The sequence below is a fragment of the Tupaia chinensis genome, unplaced genomic scaffold, assembly GCF_000334495.1.
Source record: "Tupaia chinensis unplaced genomic scaffold, TupChi_1.0 Scaffold000680_1, whole genome shotgun sequence".
Classification (NCBI taxonomy): Eukaryota; Metazoa; Chordata; class Mammalia; order Scandentia; family Tupaiidae; genus Tupaia; species Tupaia belangeri.
Genome location: NW_006160204.1, coordinates 2,077,553 through 2,090,512, shown reverse-complemented (window position 1 = coordinate 2,090,512; position 12,960 = coordinate 2,077,553).

Genomic DNA, 12,960 nt, shown 5'->3' with positions numbered 1-12,960 from the left:
CCCTTTCCTTATTTCCTACCATCAGAGCAGAAGGAAAGAGATCTATTTCCCTTGCTAACTCTGTCTGAAGTGACAGAGTTGATCAATGAGTTGCTGTGCCTGTCCAGGAAAGCCCATTTGATTGTTCTCCTGTGGCTGGGCTGACAGCATTCAGGTTTTTATGAACTGAATAGTGAAGCACTCTTTGGAGCTCAGTTTTGCCTGTTTGTGGTGGATTCCAGCTGTATTTTTTATGTCTGCTGTTGTTATATTGTTGCTATTGGTATTAATCTCTGGCTAGTTTATTTGCTGTGGATTTATAATGGCTTTACATCATAAAAATGAAAAAGGGAGAAAGCAATAGAGCAAACTTTAGATACTCAGGAGGTGCAAATGAAAGGTTGAAGATACTAGAGGCTAATCAAGACACACATAGCTTCGTAAGTCTTACAGTACTCCTGGAAAAGGGAGATTTGCTAGGATAAGAATTTTCATACCCGTTGAGGATGAAATAAGTTCTCTTTTTTATTTCCTTTTTTTTTTTTTTTGCTACAGTGACAGAAAGGCTCATTCTTGGAGTATGAATAACAACCCCTGCATTAGAAATGAAAGAGTAAGCCACATGGAGTGACAAGCCCTCCTTGACTTGGACGCTATTTGATTTTTAAGTACTAGTGGCTAAAAGTGTCTTTTTTTTTTTTTAAAGAAAGGTTTTTGCTATAGGATGTGTGTACTTGCAAGAAAGAGAGGCAGAAAGCAAGAAATCACCCCCTACCCCGGGGTGATGGCCATGCCACAATCCCTTCTCCTCCATTTTCCTATTGGGATTTTTGGCACATGTACACATGCCTGGAATGAGTTTAAGCCACTGGGTCTAGGACTCAAACCTGAGTCGATTACATGGGAGTCCAGTGACATAACCATTACACCATCTACTAGTCTCTAGGAGTGCCTTTTAAAAATATTTTTCATGAGGACCTACAATTCCAGCTTAGGACAGTGGCCACATTCTTAGAACTCTATATTCTATGATGTTCATGGCAAAGTGTGTTTCAGATTCTTCCAAGCTTGACAGACACTGTAATTTTCTTGGCACATATGTTTTGCCTAATAATGAATGCATTTGTCAAAGCAGGAAGATACCAACGATAGGTGCTATGAAAATACCTAGATAGATAATCCTCCTTTGAAAGACAAGTCATTAAAAAATATTTTTTAATATTCCCAGACTTCAGTGTAATTAACATTATTTTATTGAAATGCTTTAAAATTCTTTCCTAAAGGGACCAGAAGATGGTGTAGCAGTTATGTCGTTGGACTCCCACATCATTGACCGTGGTTTGAGTCCTGGACCCAGTAGCTTAAAACTCATTCTGGGCATGTGTGCATGCGTGCCCAAAATCCCAAAAGGAAAATGGAGGAGAAAGGATTTAGGCGTGGCCATTCCCTGGGGGTGGTGGTGGGGGTGGTGGTGATTTCTTGCCCTCTGTCTATCTGTCTCTCTGGGGAGCACATGTACCCTATAGCAAACAAAACAAAACAAACCAAGAAATAACAAACAAACAAATACTCTCCAAAACAATTAGGTCAATAATAAACTTTAGTGGAAGTACCCACTATAGTGTATCTCTGTAGTTATGTTTCTCCTGATAACATTGCCCAGTTATTAAGATCTTAATTTATGAAAAAGATACCTCTTAGGAGGGATTAGAAATAGCATTGAGATCATTAAGTACAACAGGGGTTTGAAACCTCAGCTTTGTCTCACCTTTGGTGAAGCTTTCATGATCAGTTTAACCTTCTTTTGCCAGTCCCACGCAGAACAAACTACACTCCTTGCTGCCCTATTTTCACCTTTTCATTCTTTTTTTCATAGTATTTTTCACATGGTAGAACAATAATTCAATCGTGTGTGTCATCCCTATGAGACCTTTAAGCTTCATATGGTCATGGAACCACCTCATCTTGCTTTCATGGTTACCTCACCAAAGCTGAGATGAACTGAGTGCTTACTATGTGCCAACTGTTATTCCAAGCAATTATGTGAGTTTTCTGAGACAGGTACTTTTGAAGTCCTCATTTTAAAATGAGTGAACTGAGGCCCAGAAAAACAAATGAATGTTATTCACCTTCAAAATCTCATGACCTACTCTACTATTTGCACAGAGCAGGCACTTATATTTGTTGAATGAACATCTTCTGAGACAATCTGTACAGTTTATGGTTTAGACAGAAAATTGGCTATAAATTTGAACATAAAGATCGTGAATTAAAAAGTTTCTTTAAGTTGCTTTTACATCTCAAATTTATTTCAACAAATACATGCCATTTCCTTACTGGTTGATATTGTTTCTTTTTGACATAGATGTGAATAGTCTCTAAATTTACTAGGAGGTAAGACAATGTGTGAATGGTGACTCGCTTTGGGGCACTATCAAGGAGAAACTTCTCAGGATTATGGACTTTGCGATATATGCCCTCCTAATTTCCCCTACCATTTTCAAATTTATGTCTGTGCTTCTGCTCATTGATTGTTTGATTCACTTATTCATTCAACACACTTTTTTTTTTTTTTTTGCTATAGGGCACGTGCACTCACCAGAAAGGCAGAGAGAGACAGAGAGACAGAAAGGAGGGATGGCCATGCTACAATCCCTTCTCTTCCATTCTGATATGGGGATCTTGGTCATGCACACACATGTGCCCAGCATGAGTTTAAGTCACCAGATCCGGGACTCAAACCATGGTTGACTACATGGGAGTCCAGCAACACAGCCATTACCCCAACTGCTGACCCCCACACTTTTTTCTAGGAGAGTTTTCTTGCTATAGGACATATGCACTTGCCAGAGAGACAGAAAGCATGAAATCACTTCCCGGGGGGATGGCCTTGTCACAATTCCTTCTCCTCCATCCTCCTTTCAGGAATTTGGGCATGCATGCACACACACCTGGTGTGAGGTTTAAGCCACCAGTTCTGGGATTCAAACCACTGGGAGTCCAGTGACATAACCATCGTGCCATCTGCTGGTCCCTCGACAAACTTGTAATAGGCTAGACTAAGCTGTGAATCTGGATCAGTGTTCAGACTACCGAAGTGCATAATAGACATAGTGCTGGGCTCTAAGACATAGCAGCAGACATAACAGAGAGAATAACTGCACTCAAATGGATAACTACACTCTTGGGCCAGCTCCATGGTACAGTGATAATGCACTGCTCAAGGGAAGCCAGATTTCACATGGTGACTCTGGTTTGAATCCCAATCCAGTCAGCATGAAACATACAGGGCACATGCATGTGCACCCAGAATCTGATGGACTAGAGGAGTGGAGGGAGGAGATCATGGCATGAGCATACCCCATGGAGAGTGCTCACCTTGCTTTCTCTTTCATTTTCACATGTGCATGCACATGTTTTATTATGAGTGAAGAAAAAATAACTATACTCCAACTGCTCCTACTCTGGTGGACCTATGTAGATAAAGACAGGTTAGAATTTGATTAATGCCACCAAAGAAACACAATAGAGGGTACCTCACCTTGTCTTATAAAAGTTCAGGGAAAATTTTTTCCTACATCAGGACTTGAAATATAAGAGGATAGGAAGCAAAGAGTATGTAGGAACAGGCAGGAGCAAAAATATTGAGGAATAGCCATATGCAAAACTCTTAAATAATAAGCTATTTGGGAAATTGCAGGTAGCTTATTATGACATGAACATAAAGTGTGATTACACTAAAAGATCCAGAGAGAAACTGAGACCAGATCATGAAGATTCTTGCATGTCATACCTGTGATTTTCAACAAACGAAAGTTAAGGAAAAGGTATCAAATAGTTGTAAGAAGGAGATAGTAAAGAGAGTGTTTTACTTTAGAATATGCTGGCTATAAGCAATAGATAAATATTTTTATCCTACAAATACTTCCTATATATCAAAACACAATCGTATGCCATAGTTGAGTGGATCACAGGTGTACAACTGTGATGGCAGAGAGATCAGTTGGCAAAGAGGATGTTTGAATAAATATTGAGGAGTTAGAAATAAAGGAAGTAAGACTTATTTGTAGTATTTTTTAATATTTACAATATTTAATAATTGCTACTTAATAAGAAAAATCATTGAAATAAGATTTGGTCATTGAGCACATTTACTAAATATTTAGTTCCTGAGTTTTCCACCATGATTTGTATATGGTATACACCATAACTATTGTGGAAATGGGTTATCAGGAAGGGAAACTACTTTGGAAGTAGACCGATAAAGGGTTCAAATGACAGGTCTGCTACTTTTTAATTGGGTAGATATGAGCATCTGCCTCATTTAGGTTCTAAAGACAGGCAATCCTGTTCTCCTTATTTCTTTCCTAGAAACCTCACCTTGACATGAGTTCTTTTCTGTTCATATTGTAAATAGTACCATTTTAGGCTAGTGTCATCAAAAGAGGGTCAAGATGGGAGAACAAAGGACAAAGGACAAAGAATGAGTTATAACTCAGATATTTAGAGGTACAGCATACTTTGAAGAGTAATCTTGTGGCCCAAAAGTTTGCCCTATAAAACACCAGGAAAATGTATCTGAAGGCTGCATTTTCCATTGTGTGGTAGGTAGCCATGATAAGAATTTAGTTAGAACCACCTGGGGTCATGGTGGTTAGGTAGGCTAGGTTGGCTAGATCCAACATGGCTGACTGTGCAATTCTAGTCTTGGGCCTGTTTGCTTGAAGAACACACCAGACAGGTGTGCATGCATGGCCAAAATCCTGGAAGGAAGGAGGAATGGATGAGAAGATTTCAAGATATGACCATTCCTCATGGGGGGGTGCTTTCTCACTATCTCTCTCTCATAAATATATACACCCTTTGGCAAATTTAAAAATCAAAACAAAAAAGAATTTAGTTTACCAACTTTCATGCCACCAAGTGCCAATTAGTATGATAAGTGCATTCCATAAGTAATTTCATTCAATCTTTACTATGAACACATGGGACAGTTATTGCCGTTTTATGGATAAGAAAAATGAGACTCAGTGAGCTGAAGGAGCATGCTCCCTAAAAACACTGAGACAGCTGAACCCCACCCCTAGGCTCATTAAGTTTTAAAGTCCCTGTTCCTTCCAGGACACACAGTGATCTTTTCCATGCAAGAGACATTCAAGTTAAAGAAGGAAAACAGGGGAGAAGTAATGTCCTTGTCTGCCCTTAGAAAATGTGTAATATGGAATTAAACACACATAGCTGTGATTAACAACAGGTCTATAGGTGCCATTATGTATTCATCTGCCAACTGACCATGCTATTGAGGATGCCAGTATAACCTTTTCTCATCCTTACTTATTCCCAGGAATTTAACACTATGATCCTGCCATCACTCTAGTCAGTATCTTTAGGACAAGGGAGATGTGAATGTGCCAGGGGGAATCAAGCATAAGCTATCTCAACTGCACAGTGGAGTTAGTGCCAGTGTGGCAGTCAGGACAACAGCATGGCTCTGAGCAAGTCATCTGCCTAGACAGAGCAGGATCCCACACACGGAACCAGAGGGGCTGAACTAAACCATGAATCCAGATCAACTTTTTTGGGGGGGAGAGATTTTCACTGTAGGGCGTGTGCGCGCGCCAGACAGACAGACAGAGACATAGAGACAGAAAGCGAGAAATCACCCCCCAGGGGGGATGGTCACGCCGCAATCCCTTCTCCTCCATTCTCCTCTCGGGATCTTGGGCACGCACGCACACGCGCCCGGTGTGAGTTTTAAGCCACCGGGTCCGGGACCCAAACCGCGGTCGACTACATGGGAGTCCAGCGACATAGCCATTATGCTAACTGCTGGTTCCCAATCCAGATCAACTTTCAGGCTACAGAAGCACATAATCTAGTCTCTGGGCAATTCCCATAGAGCCACTTGTGGGAAGTTTGGTCAACCTGGTTTGGTTGACCAAGCAGTGTAATTAACCAGGATTGTTCAGGAATAGATTTTATTAAAAGAGAAATGAAATTGTTACCCATGGCTGCACATATCACAGAAATGGCAGAGATGACTTCTGGAATGATTAAATAGATTTTAAAAAAGGTAGGCCAGTGAGTCTACTTGAATAGTTTACAGTTAAAGGAAGAGTCATTTTATATCAGTAGGGTTGGACACTGGTCAATTTTAAGTAAAGGTTACCTCTTCTCCACCTGTGGTTTGCATTAGGAGGGACATTTTTCCTAAATACCTTTGGCTGTTTTCCACCCTTTGTGCACTCAGCACCCTGGGAAGGGCCTTTTCCTCGTATGATTACTAAAGAATAAAGCTGAGCTCAGGGCCATCAAGTGGCGAGGAGGTTAACGCAGCTGGATTCCACATTGCTGATGTGTGGTTCGAGTTCTGGAGCTGGTAGCTTGAAAAATTATGCTGGGTACATGTTAGTGCATGCCCCAAATCCTGAGAGGAAAATGGAAGAGAAGGGATTATGTATCATTATCCCTCTAGGGAATGATTTTTTACTTTCCCTCTTCTCTCTCTTCCTCACATATCTCTGGTGAGCGGATGCAGTTCATCTCCCCCCTCCCCCCAAATAAAGCAGCATAAAACTGCACTCAGCACTTTCTCTTGGGAGCAAGTGCCCACCGGCGGCAGAGTTTCTTCCCTGTCCACTCATTCTACAAATCGTAGCTGAAAAAGCCTGCAACTTGGCAGGGGCAGGAGTAAACCTGATTCATTCTGAGGTTTACTATTGATAAGGCTGTTTAGCTTTCAACCTTGGCTATATCATCTACCTTAGCCGTTATTAGTCATCAAGGGATCTTTCTTTTTTCTTTTCTTTTCTTCTTTTCCTTTCCTCTTCCTCTTTCTCTTCCTCTTCCCCTTTCTTTACTTCTTTCTTTCCTCCCTTGCTCCCTTCCTCCCTCTCTCCACCCCCCATTTCTCTCTCTCTCTCTCTCTTCCCTTCCCTTCCCTTCCCTTCCCTTCCCTTCCCTTCCCTTCCCTTCCTTCCTTCCTTGTAGTTTTTGCCATAGGGCACATACGGTTGCTCAAGAGAGAGTGAGAAAGAAAAGTAAAGTGAGAAATCACACTCTGTGGCAGGTGACCATGCCACAATCCTCTCTCTATTTTCCTCTCAGGATTTTGACCATCCAGCACAAGGCCCTGGCATAAGTTTTAAGTTGCTGGTTCTGGGACTCAAACCGCACAGTCAGCCATGTGGGATCCAGTGTCTTAAGTTTCACAACACCTGATGGCCCATCAAGGGATATTTTAACCATGCTCTTTGACTTATTTCTCAATTTGTTAAGGTGAGGAAGATGGTCATTAATTATTCTAACCTGCTTAGGGCCCCTACACCCTCATGTATCTGAAAATACAATGAATCATATTATGAAGTCCATGGGGAAGAGGGCAAGTGAAATAGGGCAGACTCTTTGGAAAACTACTGACCTGCAGTAGGCAGGTTTAGCTCAGATATGTGGAACAGCCTCAGCTCCACTGGTCACATGATAAGAGTGAGGGATTACCAAAGGATTTTGTGGAAATGCCTCTCCACAGATATGCTTAAAAATCTTGTACATGTGCATAGGGAATTAAGTTTAGGTGGTCATCATCCTTATTGATAGAGTTGGCTGGACTCTGTTAGTCACTCGGAAAGCCTATGTGGCTTGTGTTGGTGAGTGTAGCAGCTATAGCAATTCTCTTAGGCCGACAGAACACATCTTAATTCATTGACTAGTAGCACTACTGAAAATGTGAATTGGAACTTTAGTGTCATATAACCCCACCTTCCTTTCAAAAGGGATGTTAAGAGGAGGCCAAATAATAATCTAGAAAAAACAAGAGTCTATTATTTTCTTCTTCTCTGCCTCAATATTTCTCATCACTCTTACTTACCTAGTAGAGATTTTACTTTATTTCATTAATGTTTCTTTTCAATATATTGTAGTAATAGAGCTGATACTAGAAGGATTTTGGAGGCCTGAGTGGAAGTAAAATAGAAGTGGTTTGAGTCCTAGCCCAGTGGCTTGAAAGACACACTAGGCACATGTTTGTGTATGCCCAGGGTCCTTATGGGTTGAAGAGAGGAGGAAAAGAGATTGCAGCATGACCACTGCCATCTTGGGAGAGCTCTCTCTTTCTCTCAGGCAAGGACATGAGACTTCTGACAACTGAAGGGAAAAAAAAGGAATAAAACAAGATTGAGATCAGGTATTAATGGTCACACATGAGACTTACTGGATTTTATGGAGGAGGAGAAGGATTGGTGGAAAAGAGGCACTTTTGGATCTCTAGAATTAGTGTCAGGCATTCACAATGGATACTTCAGGAGCTCTGTCATCCAGCTGGAGAACAGAGGTATACAGTCAAGTACTGCATTTAGAAGCTTCTAATCAACCAAAAAGTTGCTCTAAGAATTCTTGTTGGTCTTTGTTGTTGCTCAAGTGTGTTTCATGGGGCTAAGTGCTCCCAGTTTTATACTGGGAATATTGGAATTGCTATCGATTAAAAAAAAAAGTAACTGTTTTACACACTCACTTTTTTTAAAAAAGAAAACAAACAAACAAAAAAAAAACAACTTTTTTTTTTCTTATTTCCAGAGGGCATATATCAATAATAGAGAGGGAGAGAGAGAAAGCATTCTTTAGTGGGGTGTGGTCATGCTACAGTCTTCTTCCCGCATTTCTATTTTCCATCAGGATCTTGGTCATGCAGCAGACACACACACACATTTGATGTGTGTTTCGAGCCACCAAACTGTGGTTGGTTTTGTGGGATGCAGTTCCCTATGCACATTGCTTAACCACTGCACTGTGGGGTCAACTCTACATTCAGTCATTTATTCACTGACTGTCCTTTGAAGGCCTGCTTGGTATCAGACAGTCTTTAGCTAAAGGGAGAGGAAAGGGAAACTGGTAAAATCTAGCTTTCTGGTGACCAGTGAGGAGGGCACAGTGTCCTGTCTACATGATTGGGACTTAATAAATAAATACTTATTGCTCCAGGTTAACAACTGTGATTCAATGGATTAAATTAAATTAAACCAGCTTGAATTCTCAATACGAAAGGAAGAAACATAGGAATAATGAATGCCCTCATAGTTCAGACAAAGAGAGTCACCACATTATTTTATTGTTCAGAGTAATAAAAATTGCCCTAATCCTTCAGTGAGCAAATGGCTTGCTGAGAGAGGTATTGGGGGCAGGCAATGGTTTCAAGGAGAAGAGATTTGCTGGAATTCACTAATGAAGACATGAAAATGTCAAAACACAATCGAAGCATTAAAACATGTCCAAGGGCACAGATTTGGAGAAGTGCCTTCTTTAAGAAAATGCCATATTATATGTATTCCATAGAACTGATCGTTATTGAAATATGAAATGTGGCTCCTGGTTATAAATTCAAGGGTGACTGCTCATAATGGCTGCAGAGGACTTTGTACTTTCTGCTAACTGGCCAAATCTTTCCTCAGACATTTTATGAAGAATTGGCATCAAAGTGGAATGATAGTTGACCTCTCTTTTGCTCCTATTACTAAATAAGTCTCTAGTTGTTGTTAATAAAGGTCATCTAGCTAACTATCTCCTTGAAAAGTGAGTTTCCCAAGAGATATTTCAAATGTCATAGTGTCCAGGACTCGAGCAGCCTATATGACATGTAGGTGATTTAGGGTATCCTTTTGGGGAAAGTGCATAACTTGGTGAGTGGGTAACAACACTGTGAGACCAGTAAGTGGTGCTCTTTCCATTGGATGGTTTTCCATGTCTCTGTGCTACAGAGCCAGACCTAGGGAATGGAGGAGGGGAACATTAGTCCCCACCTGTCCCTGTAGGTGGACACTTTGCATGGTGGCTTTCAACTCAGCTGTATGTGGAAGCCCTGTAGAGGGCAAACTGTACATGCTTTATGTAGGGTAGGCAGAGAACCAGCTTCATGTGGTAGATGACCACGTCTGTGGAGCCCTGGTAAGGTTTGGTGAAACAATGTACATCAGTCATCACTAGGCCTGACTTTTGGACATCACCCTGGATCCTTTTTTTCTCCCTTTATTGGTCACTAAGAATCTCTAATATTCCTGCCAGGAAGTCCTTCTTGTCTGACCCACCCCAGTTCGCCTCCTTGATATTCCACAGGACAAAAATCAGCTCCTGGGTCCCTCTCTATAAATTCAGAAGAGATTAAATTATTTTTGGCTAACTCACTCTGGGTATTCTTGTTGATAAACTAAAACATTTGCACAAATAATTTGTAAGGCCCTTCTAGCTCTAAAGTCTGAGCTAAGCAAAGCCACATTTTTGGTGATTACTTACTTATATGACAACTCTCAAATAAAATATAAACTGCTCAAAGAAACACTGGCACATTTGTTAACAGTATTTTATTTATTGTAAAATGTGGCAAAGAGTTTTTATGTTGTTGTTTTTGTACATTTCTTAAAGTAAACGCGTGCCTATAAATACCATTCCTATTTTTGCTTTAATTTATAGCAATCTGAGCTAGAAAAAGGGCATAAATTATTTAATTTCCAGGCAATCCTCAGAAGAACCCACAGTTAACACAGCATGTCTAAACATTTCTGTCACTTTTCAGAAGGTAGTGTGGATGCTGGCCAAAAGTGAATGAGTAGCAAATCCTCCATCTATGAGTCCTGCTAGAACCATGTCAAATAGTAAGTACTAGTTTTAAAACTGCAAGCTCAAATTTTCAGAGTGGTTATTTAAGGAAAATAAAGAGCCCTTGCTATATCAGAATTCAGCAAAACGTGTATTTTAAAATTTCATGGAAACCATAAATGATTGGTCAAATGAGTGAGGACCCATTTTGGAGTAAAAGGCTTCCCGAAATGCAGGTTTCTGATAACAGTGATGTGAAAAATATATTTTTCCTCTCATCTTAGAAAGGTCGATTTACTCTGGGAGAGTCTACATGCCTTTAAAAAAAAATCTTGCCAAATGAGCACATTTTCAGAGTAATACACTGAGATGCTGAAATTCGATTTGTGTTTGTCTAAACAGAGTTGTGGCGTGATAAAGCTATTCAACAACTATCAGATGCTGTGCATATTTCACACTGTTTAAGAGCATTAGTATGTATTTTAAGAAAAGTAAAACAATCTAGATGAATTTACATCAAACATAATAAATTATTTACTTGAGAGTCTTATTCCCTGGGCCCAATTTTGAATAAATGACTACAGAATGCCTAGCAGAACCTGGAGAATGTCTCTCTAAGCAACCATGTTGAATTAATTATATTCTTCCAGCCGTAACACATTAAGGAAGAAGAGAAACTGAAGCATAGGGAATTAAAAGACTACATTTAGCTCAAAAATATTTAAACTATTTTTGTAGTTTCAAGTAGCATTTCTTGGAAAATTGAAAATAAACATATAGCTTTATGTAAGGGTAACAAAATGGTAACGGTATGTGGAGATAAACCAGATAAACATCAGGAATCTCTGGTCTCCCCAAATTCAAGGATTGAAGGATTTAGTGGTTGGCCACAGAGAAGTTGGCAGTTCCATCCAGAAGTGCCCTCTGACCTCATCGTGAACTGCTTTTCTACCCACTGTCTCTCTTGTTTCCAATGTATCTTTCCTCATTTCTTATCCACCTATTCCTGATTGTTGTCTTTGATTCTTTGATGGCTCTTCTTTGATTATTCTACTTAAGGGATACAGAAATAAGGGAGGAAAAGTCTGTTTGGGATTTCTAAAATTTCAGATAATACCAGATGACCTTAAGAAACATGTGGGTTACCAAAAATCTGTGTTTATCTCATTTTCTGTCTTGTTCTCTGTTTCAGTGGAAAAAGGTGGCAAAAGGAGATTTCTAATCACCTCATCTTACTTAGAATTTCATTCCCCTTACAGAAAGAGTCTCAGTTACCAAAATTCAGGACGAATGTTGAGTAAAAAGCAATGAGGCTCACGCCCTACCCAATGACCTTGTGGGGAAGGTGTGTAGAAGAAGGATGCCTACACTTCCACTTACTTACTTACTTTATTTACCTAGGTTTTTTTCATAGGGCGCGTGTGTTTGCCCAAGAGAGACAGAGAGAAGGAAAGTGAAAATTACCTCTTGGGATTTTGAGCACACACGCACATACATCTGGTATGATTTTCAAGGTGCTAGATCTGGGACTCAAGTGGTCAGCCATGTGGGAGCTGGCCTCTCTACACTCCTACTTCTATTCTCCCATCCCTTGTCAGAGACATTCCCATGGGCAGAGCCTGAGCCAGAAGAAGATTGTGGAAAATGGTTGAGAGGAGATCTAGAGGGGCTTGAGAAGATCTCATCCTCTGGGCTCTCTGCCTCTTTACCATGTTTGGTTTTTAGAGCTCCTGGTGTTATATCTTCTATGCTAACTCTAGTGTGTGTATCATTGTTGTTGTATAGGAAGAAAGGTTTATGGGAATAGAGACTTTGGATTCTTTCTAGTTTTCTAGAATGCTTCTAGGCACGTAGAATGTACTCATTAAGTATTTGTGAAGGGAAGAAAGAAAAGAAGGGAGGAAAAAAAGGTAGAAAAAGAAAGAAAAAATAAATACATTTTTACATATGAATACTATTAAGAAGACCTGATTTTCCCTCAGCAGGATGTGAGGTGATCTTCGATGACATGTGGCTAAATTATTTACTGATTATATAGTCATTGTAATGGATATTAGATGACATTTTCTCTTTAAAGTGAAGCTTCAGTAGGTATTTAATGTAAAAATTAACTTTATAGAAAATATTAGGTATATATTGTGAAGATGGATGAACCCATGGCCTAGTGGTTAAGGCAGCTGGATCCCATATGGCTGACCATGCATTTCAAGTCCTGAACCTGGCATTGAGAAACACACCAGGCATGTATGTATGCATGCCCAAGATCCCAAGGGTAGGAAGATGTAGAAGAGAATGGATTAGAGTGTGACCGGTCCCCATGGAGTCTCTTCCCACCCCTCCCTCTTTCTCTCTTTACCTCTCTCCCCACATTCCCTCTAGAAACTTTTTACAAAAAGA